General features: G+C 61.4%; 1 protein-coding gene across 1 annotated transcript in view; it reads right to left on the minus strand.

The window, feature by feature from the left end:
* The window catches only part of PTPRS (protein tyrosine phosphatase receptor type S), a 63,130-nt gene that overhangs the window by 12,616 nt on the left and 45,706 nt on the right, over nt 1–4,808 (minus strand). The gene's annotated exons all lie outside the window — the stretch shown is intronic.

Genomic DNA, 4,808 nt, shown 5'->3' on the forward strand with positions numbered 1-4,808 from the left:
CGGTGGGCGCGAACTCCAGCGTGGCCAGGGCCGAGTCCTCGCGGCCGAACTGCAGGCGGTAGCCCAGCACCTGGCCGTCCGCGGTGCCGGCCGGGGGCTCCCAGTGCGCCAGCAGGCTGCCCTCCAGGGTCTGCCGCACCGACAGGGTGGGGCGGCCCAGCACTGTGGGGACACGGGGCGAGCGTCAGGTTTTTAGAGGGTCTCCGGAAGGCCTCCCTCGGAGGCAAAGTCTCGAGGGGGTCGCGGCTGGCAGGGAGATCTGGGGGAAATGGCAAGGGAGACGGGCTGTGCAAAGGCCCTGAGGTGGCGCTGTGCCGGGCGAGTGGAAGCGAGTGTGAGGAAGGCAGGGGACTCGGGGAACCTGGTACCAGGAAACACACACAGGTGTCAGAGCAGGGCCTCAGGCGCTGCTCTCTTCTTTTAGTTATCAAGTAACTCATCTCGTGCCTCAGTGATTTGCCCCTTGCTCCTTGTTGGCACAGGAGGAATACCAGGGGACACAAGAATGTCCACAACCCTGCCTGTGCCCCATGGTTCTCACAATCTGGGTCATAATCAACATGCCAAGGTCCTGATAAGTCCTGCAGTAGAGATGCTCTACAAATAAAACCAGGCTTGAGGCACCTGGGTGGCCCAGTAGGTTATGCACCTGACTCTTGGCCTCAGCTCGGGTCATGATCTCACGGGCTGAGCCCCACATCAGGCTCTGGCAGCGGAGAGCCTGCTTTGGATTCTCTCTCTCTCCCTCTCTGTCCCTCTCCCGCTTGCGCTTTGTCTCTCTCAAAATAACTATACTTAAAAAATCTCCCCTAAAACCAGTCTTCTTCCCTGCAAAACTTATCAGGACCTTTGTGAACTGTACTCTGAGCAGTCACAGCATATACAGTGGGTTTTGTAATGCAATGCCCCTGGGAGAGGAGGAAAAATCAGGAGAGGCTGCCTGGAGGAGGTGACAAAGGTGCTGGACACAGACGGATACAGAGACGAGGCAGACGGAGGGAATAGCATAGGCAAGCAGTGGCAGGAGCGTGGGGAGCGCTGTGTCCAGCTGGCCCAGAACAGCAGGCTACATGGGCAGAGGGCGGATCACTGGGGAAGGGGTGGGTGCGGGACGTGTGGGGAGGCCTCGGGCCCTTCACTCCTGAAGCACGACCAGCGTGTTCTCTACCCCACACCTGTGCCCGGGCAGTGCCATCCACCCAGAGCACCCTCCCCTCACCCGCTGCCTCTCCCTCCTCAGTTGTGGAGGGGGGGTGGGGGGAAGGGCGGTGGGTAAAACAGTCCCTGATGGTAGAGAGCTAGAGGGGGAAACCGAGGCAGGCCGGCGCAAAGAGGCTTTGTGGTGAGGTGGGGCAGATGGGCACAGTGCTTCTCACCCACAGCCTACTGGGGTGCTCACAGCCAGGCCGGGGCACCCAGTGGGAGCGCTGGGTTCAGGCGGTGGCATATGGGGGGTAGGGCAGGGCAGGCTTCCTGAGGGCGTTCTGGTGGAGCAAAGACCTAAGGACGGGGAAGGGTATCCAGGCAGAGGGAATAGTTCCGGAGAAGCCCGGCTGGGACCAAGGCCTGGAAACGGCTTCTGGCCGGAGGGAAGTGAGTGACGGGGTCGTGGTAAGGTTGAGGCCCTCCAGAGGGGCCCCCACACCGTTGCTCCGCCCCCTGGCCGAGCTCCAGGACCCTGCGAGACGGACTGGGGACAAAGGGGCCGGGCAGGGGTCTCTCACCTGCTCCCTTGGTCACCACGACCTTGGGTTTGCTGCGAGCACCGTCGCCTTTCATGGTGTAGGCGGCCACCGTGACGGAGTAGGCCGTCTCGGGCTGCAGGTCCGTGATGACCATCTCCTGCGGGCGGGCACCGCGGCGTCAGCAACGCAATCGGGGCTGAGAGCAGCCCCGCCCCTCCCCCCTGCCCGAGGCTGGGGTCAAGCAAGGCAGGTGGGGGGCCTGGCCCGCCCGCAGAGGCGTGCACCCGAGCACATGCACCGACCGCGACGCGTCACACGTCCGTGCTAAAACGGGCACACGCGGCCTGACACCCCATCATCTCCCACCTGGGCGGGCACAGTCACCCGGGGCACCCGCCCTTGCCCCCGTCCGTCCGTCCTCCCCGCAGCGGCTACCAGAGGGCGTGCTGCCCTCTTCCCTGCTTCCCTAGGGGTAGAAGCTGTCACTTGTGCCCCATCCCGTCCCGGCTCTCCTGGCCTCGTCTCCCTCTCTCCCCCTCGCTCACTCTGTTCCAGGCCTCCTGACTGTTCCAACACACCAGGCACGCTCCCACCCTAGAGCGTCTGGGGGGTGCTGCGGCCTCTGCCTCCACTAACCCACGGGCGTGATGGAGACTCCTCCCACCAGGTCCCGGGAGCCAACAGTTAAATCTCCAGGAACCGCGAGAGCCAGTGCTGCCCACGCCGCGATGAGGAAGGAAATGCCATCAACGTAATCATCAATACTAAGAGCAGAGGTGATAAATACTCAAAACCTCCTCTCAGTTATTTGGCTACACTTCCTATCACGGGGCCCTTGTGGTCGACTCGTGCTGTGGCCTGTGGCAGGGGCTGTAGGACATGAGGTGCCCCGCTCTCACAGGGGGCCTGAAACGGAGCTGGGGGGGGGCATGTCCATCACAGAAAAGGGGAAAAGCTACAAATCAGGACTGCCTCCCCCTCCCCCGCCAACCCAGAGAGCTGATCAGCAAGCCTTTACACCGTCTACACCCACCCCAGTCTACACCCACCCCAGCCCGAGTCGTTACTAGACTCACACAGTTGACCCTTGGACAACGTAGGGGGGGAGGGGGTGCTAAAAGTCTGCATATAACTTTTGACTCCCCCAAAACTCAACTACTATTAGCCTCCTGTTGACCAAAAGAAGGCTTATGGATAATGTGCTCAGTTAACGTAGCTTGTACATTTTCTTTAACCTTTTTAATCTTTTTTTAAAGTTTATTTATTTTGAGAGAGAGAGTGTGTACAAGTGGGGGAGGGGTGGAGAGAGGGGGAGAGAGTCCCAAGCAGGCTCGATGCTGACAGCATGGAGCCTGACACGGGGCTTGAACCCACGAACCTTGAGATCATGACCTGAGCCCAAACCAAGAGTTGGATGCTTGCTCAATCGACTGAGCTGCCCAGGCACCCCAACATGTCTTACATCTACGTGTTATATGTTGCATATGTTTTTTAGTGTCAATTTTTGAGAGAAAGGGAGGGAGGGAGGGAAGGTGGGGGAGGGTCAGAGAGAGAGAGGGAGACACAGAATCTGAGGCAGGCTCCGAGCTGTCAGCACAGAGCCTGACATGGGGCTTGAACCCACAAACCATGAGATCATGATCTGAAGTTGGATGCTTAACAGACTGAGCCCCCCCCAGGCACCCTGTATTATATATTCTTAAAATAAAACAGTTAAAGAAGAGAGAAAGGAGATCTGAGGAAGAGAAAAGACATTTATGGCACTCTACTGTGTTTATATGTAAAAAACCAACCAGAAAGCCAAAATCTGCATAAAAGCGAACCTCTGCAGTCAAACGGTGTTGTTCAAGGGTCAAGTGTACTAACGGCCCTCTCCTCACTGGACGGTGACCCCGGGGAGGGGCTCAGGTCGGTCTCAGTCACCTCACTACACAGACCTACATACTGTAGGCGCTCGCTAAATGACTGCTCGGGCGGCCAGTGTCAGAGCCTGCACCCCGCTCGCGGCCGTGCGTGCACCCCCACCCGGTCACCGCCCCACGTGCACCCCCACAAACCCCGCCCAGCATGCCAGGAGCTGCGGGGTGGCCCCGGGTCAGGAGCAGGGGCTCAGGGATGCATGAACAGAGGGTCTCCTGCCCCTGGGCCTCTCATCCAGCCCCTCCCAGGGTCTTCGTGGGAGGGGCTGAGCCAGGTCCCTGGTGGGGAACCCCCCCTTCCGGGGTGGGGTGTAGGGCTGCTGTCACTGAACCTCAGGCTGGGGGCTCTCCAAAGAGCCCGGGCCTCCATGTGAGGGCAGGACAGATCGTGGACAGGGAGCATAGCAATGCCCGGCGGCCCAGGGCCCCGGGGAAGCCCGGGGGTGGAAAGGGTACTGCAGGCCCCCCTTCCTGCCCTGGGCCCGCTGACCCTCTGGCCACTCAAGGGCCACAATCCAGGGATCGCCTGGGTCAGAGAGAGAAGCCTCGAGGTCAGAGAAGGCAGGGCAGGGCGATAAAAGGGTCAGGCGGGGCTGGAGAGAGGCTCGGTTTGGATCCGCCAAGGGAGGCAGTGGGGTGCAGGAGGGGGTTGGGCTGCTGGAACGGCTTGAGCCACAGGGAGCAGGGCTGGGGCTGGACGGGCAGGGCAGCAGTGTGAGCCACGCGGGTCTGGGGGCCATCTAGGGAAGAGGGCCAAGGTATATAACCTGTGGGTCAGGTGCGCTGCCCTGCGGCAGGGACCCCTGCGGGGCTCCTATGCCCATTTGCTGGAAGCTCCAAGAGGTAGGCATCTGGGGCCCAGGGGCGAAGACCCTCCTACCACGGACGTGCAGGGCGGGGCGGGGATAGGGTCACATCACTGCACGACCCGCGGGAGAACACTGCAATGGCCGAGCAGGGGTGCTACTTACATATTCGGCTGTGTCATCCGTCTCCCACTAAGCGTGGGAGGAGGCGGCAGGGGAGAGAGGAGTAGGTGAGCAGGTGGCCGAGAGAGAGAAGGGCAGGAAGGGGCGCAGGGTCTGGGGCCGCCCCGCCCACCCGGAGCCCCGCCCTGCCGCCCCGCCCACCTGGGCATCGGCCAGCATGACGTCCTTGATGCGCGGCGGCCCGCGGGCCTCGGCGCCCTCCATGCGTACGTAGT

This window comes from Suricata suricatta, chromosome 12 (genome assembly GCF_006229205.1).
Source record: "Suricata suricatta isolate VVHF042 chromosome 12, meerkat_22Aug2017_6uvM2_HiC, whole genome shotgun sequence".
In the NCBI taxonomy this organism is placed as follows: Eukaryota; Metazoa; Chordata; class Mammalia; order Carnivora; family Herpestidae; genus Suricata; species Suricata suricatta.